We start from the raw sequence: 12129 nt of genomic DNA, 5'->3' as shown, positions 1-12129 counted from the left end.
GGCTGCTAGTCCTCCTTTCATGCAAAATCTTAATTTCCTAGCTGATGTCCAAGGCACCAAAGAAGGGTAAAAAGTCAATAACCGATACCTAAAACTTGAATTGTACTACTTCTTACTGGCTATTACATCAACTTAGAAGCTTCATCTGTGTTCTACTATGGTGCTTTTAGTGTCTCCGCATACCGCAGCACGCGACATATCTTTGCAGACGATAAGTACAACCGTTTCAGAGAGAAGAGCGGCCAATGTGACGATATGACTTTAAGTCGATTCGATAACAAATGACGAAAACGGACGGATTTCTCAGGTTTTTACTACATTTGAACACTTTTCACATTTTCCCGTGCAACTCGGCTGCTGGTCCTCCTTTCATGCAGAATCTTAAGGTCCTAGCTCATGTCCAAGGCACCAAAGCCAGCTAAAACGTCAATAATCGATAACTAAAACTTGTATTGTACTACTTCTTACTGGCTATTACATCAACTTAGAAGTTTCATCTGTGTTCTACTATGGTGCTTTTAGTGTCTCCGCATACCGCAGCACGCGACATAGCTTTGCAATCGATAAGTACAACCGTTTCAGAGAGAAGAGCGGCCAATGTGACGATCTGGCTTTAAGTCGATTCGATAACAAATGACGAAAACGGACGGATTTCTCAGGTTTTTACTACATATGAACACTTTTCACATTCTCCCGTGCAAATCGGCTGCTATTCCTATTTTCATGCAGAATGTTAAGTTCCTAGCTCATGTCCAAGGCACCAAAGCCAGCTAAAAGGTCAATAATCGATACCTAAAACTTGAATTGAACTACTTCTTCCTGGCTATTACATCAACATAGAAGCTTCATCTGTGTTCTACTATGGTGCTTTTAGTGTATCAGCATACCGTAGCACGCGACATAGCTTTGCAGACGATAAGTAGAAGTGTTTCGGAGAGAAGAGCGGCCAATGTGACGATCTGGCTTTAAGTCGATTCGATAACAAATGACGAAAACGGACCGATTTCTCAGGTTTTTACTACATATGAACACTTTTCACATTCTCCCGTGCAACAGGGCTGCTAGTCCTCCTTTCATGCAGAATCTTAAGGTCCTAGCTCATGTCCAAGGCACCAAAGCCAGCTAAAAATTCAATATTGAATACCTAAAACTTGAATTGTACTACTTCTTACTGAAAATTACATCAACTTAGAAGCTTCATCTGTGTTCTACTATGGTGCTTTTAGTGTCTCCGCATACCGCAGCACGCGACATAGCTTTGCAATCGATAAGTACAACCGTTTCAGAGAGCAGAGCGGCCAATCTGACGATCTGGCTTTAAGTCGATTCGATAACAAATGACGAAAACGGACGGATTTCTCGGGTTTTTACTACATGTTAAGACTTTTCACATTCTCCCGTGCAAATCGGCTGCTAGTCCTCCTTTCATGCAGAATGTTAAGGTCCTAGCTCATGTCCAAGGCACCAAAGCCAGCTAAAAAGTCAATAATCGATACCTAAAACTTGAATTGTACTACTTCTTACTGGCTATTACATCAACTTAGAAGCTTCATCTGTGTTCTACTATGGTGATTTTAGTGTCTCAGCATACCGCAGCACGCGACATAGCTTTGCAGACGATAAGTACAACCGTTTCAGGGAGAAGAGCGGCCAATGTGACGATCTGGCTTTAAGTCGATTCGATAACAAATGACGAAAACGGACGGATTTCTCAGGTTTTTACTACATATGAACACTTTTCACATTCTCCCGTGCAACAGGGCTGCTAGTCCTCCTTTCATGCAGAATCTTAAGGTCCTAGCTCATGTCCAAGGCACCAAAGCCAGCTAAAAATTCAATATTGAATACCTAAAACTTGAATTGTACTACTTCTTACTGATAATTACATCAACTTAGAAGCTTCATCTGTGCTCTACTATGGTGCTCATAGTGTCTCAGCATACCGCAGCACGCGACATAGCTTTGCAGACGATAAGTACAACCGTTTCAGAGAGAAGAGCGGCTAATGTGACGATCTAGCTTTAAGTTGATTCGATAACAAATGACGAAAACGGACGGATTTCTCAGGTTTTTACTACATATGAAAACTTTTCACATTCTCCCGTGCAACTCCGCTGCTAATCCTCCGTTCATGCAGAATCTTAAGGTCCTAGCTCATGTGCAAGGCACCAAAGATAGCTAAAAAGTCAATAATCGATACCTAAAACTTGAATTGTACTTCTTCTTACTGGCTATTACATCAACTTAGAAGCTTCATCTGTGTTCTACTATGGTGCTTTTAGTGTCTCCGCATACCGCAGCACGCGACATAGCTTTGCAGACGATAAGTACAACCGTTTCAGAGAGAAGAGCGGCCAATGTGACGATCAGGCTTTAAGTCGATTCGATAACAAATGACGAAAACGGACGGATTTCTCAGGTTTTTACTACATTTGAACACTTTTCACATTCTCCCGTGCAACTCGGATGCTAGTCCTCCTTTCATGCAGAATCTTAAGGTCCTAGCTCATGTCCAAGGCACCAAAGCCAGCTAAAAATTCAATATTCAATACCTAAAACTTTAATTGTACTACGTCTTACTGGCTATTACATCAACTTAGAAGCTTCATCTGTGTTCTACTATGGTGCTTTTAGTGTCTCGGCATACCGCAGCATGCGACATAGTTTTGCAGTCGATAAGTACAACCGTTTCAGAGAGAAGAGCGGCCAATGTGACGATCTGGCTTTAAGTCGATTCGATAACAAATGACGAATACGGACGGATTTCTCGGGTTTTTACTACATGTGAAGACTTTTCACATTCTCTCGTGCAAATCGGCTGCTAGTCCTCCTTTCATGCAGAATGTTAAGGTCCTAGCTCATGTCCAAGGCACCAAAGCCAGCTAAAAAGTCATTAATCGATACCTAAAACTTGAATTGTACTACTTCTTCCTTTGTATTACATCAACATAGAAGCTTCATCTGCGTTCTACTATGGTGCTTTTAGTGTCTCCGCATACCGCAGCACGCGACATAGCTTTGCAGACGATAACTACGAGCGTTTCAGAGAGAAGAGCGGTCAATGTGACGATCTGGCTTTAAGTCGATTCGATAACAAATGACGAAAACGGACGGATGTCTCAGGTTTTTACTACATATGAACACTATTCACATTCTCCCGTGCAACTCGGCTGCTAGTCCTCCTTTCATGCAAAATCTTAATTTCCTAGCTGATGTCCAAGGCACCAAAGAAGGGTAAATAGTCAATAATCGATACCTAAAACTTGAATTGTACTACTTCTTACTGGCTATTACATCAACTTAGAAGCTTCATCTGTGTTCTACTATGGTGCTTTTAGTGTCTCCGCATACCGCAGCACGCGACATAGCTTTGCAGACGATAAGTTAAACCGTTTCAGAGAGAAGAGCGGCCAATGTGCCGATATGACTTTAAGTCGATTCGATAACAAATGACGAAAACGGACGGATTTCTCAGGTTTTTACTACATTTGAACACTTTTCACATTTTCCTGTGCAACTCGGCTGCTAGTCCTCCTTTCATGCAGAATCTTAAGGTCCTAGCTCATGTCCAAGGCACCAAAGCCAGCTAAAACGTCAATAATCGATAACTAAAACTTGTATTGTACTACTTCTTACTGGCTATTACATCAACTTAGAAGTTTCATCTGTGTTCTACTATGGTGCTTTTAGTGTCTCCGCATACCGCAGCACGCGACATAGCTTTGCAATTGATAAGTACAACCGTTTCAGAGAGAAGAGCGGCCAATGTGACGATCTGGCTTTAAGTCGATTCGATAACAAATGACGAAAACGGACGGATTTCTCAGGTTTTTACTACATATGAACACTTTTCACATTCTCCCGTGCAAATCGGCTGCTATTCCTATTTTCATGCAGAATGTTAAGGTCCTAGCTCATGTCCAAGGCACCAAAGCCAGCTAAAAAGTCAATAAACGATACCTAAAACTTGAATTGTACTACTTCTTACTGGCTATTACATCAACTTAGAAGCTTCATCTGTGTTTTACTATGGTGCTTTTAGTGTCTCCACATACCGCAGCACGCAACATAGCTTTGCAGACGATAAGTACAACCGTTTCAGAGAGAAGAGCGGCCAATGTGACGATCTGGCTTTAAGTCGGTTCGATAACAAATGACGAAAACGGACGGATTTCTCAGGTTTTTACTACATATGAACACTTTTCACATTCTCCTGTGCAACTCGGCTGCTAGTCCTCCTTTCATGCAGAATCTTAAGGTCCTAGCTCAAGTCCAAGGCACCAAAGCCAGCTAAAAAGTCAATAATCGATACCTAAAACTTGAATTGTACTACTTCTTACTGGCTATTACATCAACTTAGAAGCTTCATCTGTGTTCTACTATGGTGCTTTTAGTGTGTCCGCATACCGCAGAACGCCACAAAGCTTTGCAGACGATAAGTACAACCGTTTCAGAGAGAAGAGCGGCCAATGTGACGATCTGGCTTTAAGTTGATTCGATAACAAATGACGAAAACGGACGGATGTCTCAGGTTTTTACTACATATGAACACTTTTCACATTCTCCCGTGCAACTCGGCTGCTAGTCCTCCTTCATGCAATATTTTAATTTCCTAGCTCATGTCCAAGGCACCAAAGAAGGGTAAAAAGTCAATAACCGATACCTAAAACTTGAATTGTACTACTTCTTACTGGCTATTACATCAACTTAGAAGCTTCATCTGTGTTCTACTATGGTGCTTTTAGTGTGTCCGCATACCGCAGCACGCGACATAGCTTTGCAGACGATAAGTACAACTTTTTCAGAGAGAAGAGCGGCCAATGTGACGATCTGGCTTGAAGTCGATTCGATAACTAATGACGAAAACGGACGGATTTCTCAGGTTTTTACTACGTATGAACACTTTTCACATTCTCCCGTGCAACTCGGCTGCTAGTCCTCATTTCATGCAGAATCTTAAGGTCCTAGCTCATGTCCAAGGCACCAAAGCCAGCTAAAAAGTCAATAATCGATACCTAAAACTTGAATTGTACTACTTCTTACTGGCTATTACATCAACTTAGAAGCTTCATCTGTGTTCTACTATGGTGCTTTTAGTGTCTCCGCATACCGCAGCACGCGACATAGCTTTGCAATCGATAAGTACAACCGTTTCAGAGAGAAGAGCGGCCAATTTGACGATCTGGCTTTAAGTCGATTCGATTACAAATAACGAAAACGGACGGATATCTCAGGTTTTTACTACATATGAACACTTTTCACATTCTCCCGTGCAAATCGGCTGCCAGTCCTCCTTTCATGCAGAATCTTAAGGTCCTAGCTCATGTCCAAGGCACCAAAGCCAGCTAAAAAGTCAATAATCGATACCTAAAACTTGAATTGTTCTATATCTTACTGGCTATTACATCAACTTAGAAGCATCATCTGTGTTCTACTATGGTGCTTTTACTGTCTCCGCATACCGCAGAACGCCACATAGCTTTGCAGACGATAAGTACAACCGTTTCAGAGAGAAGAGCGGTCAATGTGACGATCTGGCTTTAAGTCGATTCGATAACAAATGACGAAAACGGACGGATGTCTCAGGTTTTTACTACATATGAACACTATTCACATTCTCCCGTGCAACAGGGCTGCTAGTCCTCTTTTCATGCAGAATCTTAAGGTCCTAGCTCATGTCCAAGGCACCAAAGCCAGCTAAAAATTCAATATTGAATACCTAAAATTTGAATTGTACTACTTCTTACTGGCTATTACATCAACTTAGAAGCTTCATCTGTGTTCTACTATGGTGCTTTTAGTGTCTCCGCATACCGCAGCACGCGACATAGCTTTGCAATCGATAAGTACAACCGTTTCAGAGAGAAGAGCGGCAAATGTGACGATCTGGCTTTAAGTCAATTCGATAACAAATGACGAAAACGGACGGATCTCTCGGGTTTTTACTACATGTTAAGACTTTTCACATTCTCCCGTGCAAATCGGCTGCTAGTCCTCCTTTCATGCAGAATGTTAAGGTCCTAGCTCATGTCCAAGGCACCAAAGCCAGCTATAAAGTCAATAATCGATACCTAAAACTTGAATTGTACTACTTCTTACTGGCTATTACATCAACTTAGAAGCTTCATCTGTGTTTTACTATGGTGCTTTTAGTGTCTCCGCATACCGCAGCACGCGACATAGCTTTGCAGACGATAAGTACAACTGTTTCAGAGAGAAGAGCGGCCAATGTGACGATCTGGCTTTAAGTCGATTCGATAACAAATGACGAAAACGGACGGATTTCTCAGGTTTTTACTACATATGAACACTTTTCACATTCTCCTGTGCAACTCGGCTGCTAGTCCTCCTTTCATGCAGAATCTTAAGGTCCTAGCTCAAGTCCAAGGCACCAAAGCCAGCTAAAAAGTCAATATTCAATACCTAAAACTTGAATTGTACTACTTCTTACTGGCTATTACATCAACTTAGAAGCTTCATCTGTGTTCTGCTATGGTGCTTTTAGTGTCTCAGCATGCCGCAGCACGCGACATAGCTTTGCACACGATAAGTACAACCGTTTCAGAGAGAAGAGCGGCCAATGTGACGATCTGGCTTTAAGTCGATTCGATAACAAATGACGAGAACGGACGGATTTCTCAGGTTTTTAATACATATGAACACTTTTCACATTCTCCCGTGCAAATCGGCTGCCAGTCCTCCTTTCATGCAGAATCTTAAGGTCCTAGCTCATTTCCAAGGCACCAAAGCCAGCTAAAAAGTCAATAATCGATACCTAAAACTTGAATTGTACTATATCTTACTGGATATTACATCAACTTAGAAGCATCATCTGTGTTCTACTATGGTGCTTTTACTGTCTCCGCATACCGCAGAACGCCACATAGCTTTGCAGACGATAAGTACAACCGTTTCAGAGAGAAGAGCGGCCAATGTGACGATCTGGCTTTAAGTTGATTCGATAACAAATGACGAAAACGGACGGATGTCTCAGGTTTTTACTACATATGAACACTATTCACATTCTCCCGTGCAACTCGGCTGCTAGTCCTCCTTTCATGCAAAATCTTAATTTCCTAGCTGATGTCCAAGGCACCAAAGAAGGGTAAATAGTCAATAATCGATACCTAAAACTTGAATTGTACTACTTCTTACTGGCTATTACATCAACTTAGAAGCTTCATCTGTGTTCTACTATGGTGCTTTTAGTGTCTCCGCATACCGCAGCACGCGACATAGCTTTGCAGACGATAAGTTAAACCGTTTCAGAGAGAAGAGCGGCCAATGTGCCGATATGACTTTAAGTCGATTCGATAACAAATGACGAAAACGGACGGATTTCTCAGGTTTTTACTACATTTGAACACTTTTCACATTTTCCTGTGCAACTCGGCTGCTAGTCCTCCTTTCATGCAGAATCTTAAGGTCCTAGCTCATGTCCAAGGCACCAAAGCCAGCTAAAACGTCAATAATCGATAACTAAAACTTGTATTGTACTACTTCTTACTGGCTATTACATCAACTTAGAAGTTTCATCTGTGTTCTACTATGGTGCTTTTAGTGTCTCCGCATACCGCAGCACGCGACATAGCTTTGCAATTGATAAGTACAACCGTTTCAGAGAGAAGAGCGGCCAATGTGACGATCTGGCTTTAAGTCGATTCGATAACAAATGACGAAAACGGACGGATTTCTCAGGTTTTTACTACATATGAACACTTTTCACATTCTCCCGTGCAAATCGGCTGCTATTCCTATTTTCATGCAGAATGTTAAGGTCCTAGCTCATGTCCAAGGCACCAAAGCCAGCTAAAAAGTCAATAAACGATACCTAAAACTTGAATTGTACTACTTCTTACTGGCTATTACATCAACTTAGAAGCTTCATCTGTGTTTTACTATGGTGCTTTTAGTGTCTCCACATACCGCAGCACGCAACATAGCTTTGCAGACGATAAGTACAACCGTTTCAGAGAGAAGAGCGGCCAATGTGACGATCTGGCTTTAAGTCGGTTCGATAACAAATGACGAAAACGGACGGATTTCTCAGGTTTTTACTACATATGAACACTTTTCACATTCTCCTGTGCAACTCGGCTGCTAGTCCTCCTTTCATGCAGAATCTTAAGGTCCTAGCTCAAGTCCAAGGCACCAAAGCCAGCTAAAAAGTCAATAATCGATACCTAAAACTTGAATTGTACTACTTCTTACTGGCTATTACATCAACTTAGAATCTTCATCTGTGTTCTACTATGGTGCTTTTAGTGTGTCCGCATACCGCAGAACGCCACAAAGCTTTGCAGACGATAAGTACAACCGTTTCAGAGAGAAGAGCGGCCAATGTGACGATCTGGCTTTAAGTTGATTCGATAACAAATGACGAAAACGGACGGATGTCTCAGGTTTTTACTACATATGAACACTTTTCACATTCTCCCGTGCAACTCGGCTGCTAGTCCTCCTTCATGCAATATTTTAATTTCCTAGCTCATGTCCAAGGCACCAAAGAAGGGTAAAAAGTCAATAACCGATACCTAAAACTTGAATTGTACTACTTCTTACTGGCTATTACATCAACTTAGAAGCTTCATCTGTGTTCTACTATGGTGCTTTTAGTGTGTCCGCATACCGCAGCACGCGACATAGCTTTGCAGACGATAAGTACAACTTTTTCAGAGAGAAGAGCGGCCAATGTGACGATCTGGCTTGAAGTCGATTCGATAACTAATGACGAAAACGGACGGATTTCTCAGGTTTTTACTACGTATGAACACTTTTCACATTCTCCCGTGCAACTCGGCTGCTAGTCCTCATTTCATGCAGAATCTTAAGGTCCTAGCTCATGTCCAAGGCACCAAAGCCAGCTAAAAAGTCAATAATCGATACCTAAAACTTGAATTGTACTACTTCTTACTGGCTATTACATCAACTTAGAAGCTTCATCTGTGTTCTACTATGGTGCTTTTAGTGTCTCCGCATACCGCAGCACGCGACATAGCTTTGCAATCGATAAGTACAACCGTTTCAGAGAGAAGAGCGGCCAATTTGACGATCTGGCTTTAAGTCGATTCGATTACAAATAACGAAAACGGACGGATATCTCAGGTTTTTACTACATATGAACACTTTTCACATTCTCCCGTGCAAATCGGCTGCCAGTCCTCCTTTCATGCAGAATCTTAAGGTCCTAGCTCATGTCCAAGGCACCAAAGCCAGCTAAAAAGTCAATAATCGATACCTAAAACTTGAATTGTTCTATATCTTACTGGCTATTACATCAACTTAGAAGCATCATCTGTGTTCTACTATGGTGCTTTTACTGTCTCCGCATACCGCAGAACGCCACATAGCTTTGCAGACGATAAGTACAACCGTTTCAGAGAGAAGAGCGGTCAATGTGACGATCTGGCTTTAAGTCGATTCGATAACAAATGACGAAAACGGACGGATGTCTCAGGTTTTTACTACATATGAACACTATTCACATTCTCCCGTGCAACAGGGCTGCTAGTCCTCTTTTCATGCAGAATCTTAAGGTCCTAGCTCATGTCCAAGGCACCAAAGCCAGCTAAAAATTCAATATTGAATACCTAAAATTTGAATTGTACTACTTCTTACTGGCTATTACATCAACTTAGAAGCTTCATCTGTGTTCTACTATGGTGCTTTTAGTGTCTCCGCATACCGCAGCACGCGACATAGCTTTGCAATCGATAAGTACAACCGTTTCAGAGAGAAGAGCGGCAAATGTGACGATCTGGCTTTAAGTCAATTCGATAACAAATGACGAAAACGGACGGATCTCTCGGGTTTTTACTACATGTTAAGACTTTTCACATTCTCCCGTGCAAATCGGCTGCTAGTCCTCCTTTCATGCAGAATGTTAAGGTCCTAGCTCATGTCCAAGGCACCAAAGCCAGCTATAAAGTCAATAATCGATACCTAAAACTTGAATTGTACTACTTCTTACTGGCTATTACATCAACTTAGAAGCTTCATCTGTGTTTTACTATGGTGCTTTTAGTGTCTCCGCATACCGCAGCACGCGACATAGCTTTGCAGACGATAAGTACAACTGTTTCAGAGAGAAGAGCGGCCAATGTGACGATCTGGCTTTAAGTCGATTCGATAACAAATGACGAAAACGGACGGATTTCTCAGGTTTTTACTACATATGAACACTTTTCACATTCTCCTGTGCAACTCGGCTGCTAGTCCTCCTTTCATGCAGAATCTTAAGGTCCTAGCTCAAGTCCAAGGCACCAAAGCCAGCTAAAAAGTCAATATTCAATACCTAAAACTTGAATTGTACTACTTCTTACTGGCTATTACATCAACTTAGAAGCTTCATCTGTGTTCTGCTATGGTGCTTTTAGTGTCTCAGCATGCCGCAGCACGCGACATAGCTTTGCACACGATAAGTACAACCGTTTCAGAGAGAAGAGCGGCCAATGTGACGATCTGGCTTTAAGTCGATTCGATAACAAATGACGAGAACGGACGGATTTCTCAGGTTTTTAATACATATGAACACTTTTCACATTCTCCCGTGCAAATCGGCTGCCAGTCCTCCTTTCATGCAGAATCTTAAGGTCCTAGCTCATTTCCAAGGCACCAAAGCCAGCTAAAAAGTCAATAATCGATACCTAAAACTTGAATTGTACTATATCTTACTGGATATTACATCAACTTAGAAGCATCATCTGTGTTCTACTATGGTGCTTTTACTGTCTCCGCATACCGCAGAACGCCACATAGCTTTGCAGACGATAAGTACAACCGTTTCAGAGAGAAGAGCGGCCAATGTGACGATCTGGCTTTAAGTTGATTCGATAACAAATGACGAAAACGGACGGATGTCTCAGGTTTTTACTACATATGAACACTATTCACATTCTCCCGTGCAACTCGGCTGCTAGTCCTCCTTTCATGCAAAATCTTAATTTCCTAGCTGATGTCCAAGGCACCAAAGAAGGGTAAAAAGTCAATAACCGATACCTAAAACTTGAATTGTACTACTTCTTACTGGCTATTACATCAACTTAGAAGCTTCATCTGTGTTCTACTATGGTGCTTTTAGTGTCTCCGCATACCGCAGCACGCGACATATCTTTGCAGACGATAAGTACAACCGTTTCAGAGAGAAGAGCGGCCAATGTGACGATATGACTTTAAGTCGATTCGATAACAAATGACGAAAACGGACGGATTTCTCAGGTTTTTACTACATTTGAACACTTTTCACATTTTCCCGTGCAACTCGGCTGCTAGTCCTCCTTTCATGCAGAATCTTAAGGTCCTAGCTCATGTCCAAGGCACCAAAGCCAGCTAAAACGTCAATAATCGATAACTAAGACTTGTATTGTACTACTTCTTACTGGCTATTACATCAACTTAGAAGTTTCATCTGTGTTCTACTATGGTGCTTTTAGTGTCTCCGCATACCGCAGCACGCGACATAGCTTTGCAATCGATAAGTACAACCGTTTCAGAGAGAAGAGCGGCCAATGTGACGATCTGGCTTTAAGTCGATTCGATAACAAATGACGAAAACGGACGGATTTCTCAGGTTTTTACTACATATGAACACTTTTCACATTCTCCCGTGCAAATCGGCTGCTATTCCTATTTTCATGCAGAATGTTAAGTTCCTAGCTCATGTCCAAGGCACCAAAGCCAGCTAAAAGGTCAATAATCGATACCTAAAACTTGAATTGAACTACTTCTTCCTGGCTATTACATCAACATAGAAGCTTCATCTGTGTTCTACTATGGTGCTTTTAGTGTATCAGCATACCGTAGCACGCGACATAGCTTTGCAGACGATAAGTACAAGTGTTTCGGAGAGAAGAGCGGCCAATGTGACGATCTGGCTTTAAGTCGATTCGATAACAAATGACGAAAACGGACCGATTTCTCAGGTTTTTACTACATATGAACACTTTTCACATTCTCCCGTGCAACAGGGCTGCTAGTCCTCCTTTCATGCAGAATCTTAAGGTCCTAGCTCATGTCCAAGGCACCAAAGCCAGCTAAAAATTCAATATTGAATACCTAAAACTTGAATTGTACTACTTCTTACTGAAAATTACATCAACTTAGAAGCTTCATCTGTGTTCTACTATGGTG

Source organism: Schistocerca gregaria, unplaced genomic scaffold, assembly GCF_023897955.1.
Source record: "Schistocerca gregaria isolate iqSchGreg1 unplaced genomic scaffold, iqSchGreg1.2 ptg000099l, whole genome shotgun sequence".
Classification (NCBI taxonomy): domain Eukaryota; kingdom Metazoa; phylum Arthropoda; class Insecta; order Orthoptera; family Acrididae; genus Schistocerca; species Schistocerca gregaria.
This window is presented reverse-complemented; position numbering follows the sequence as displayed.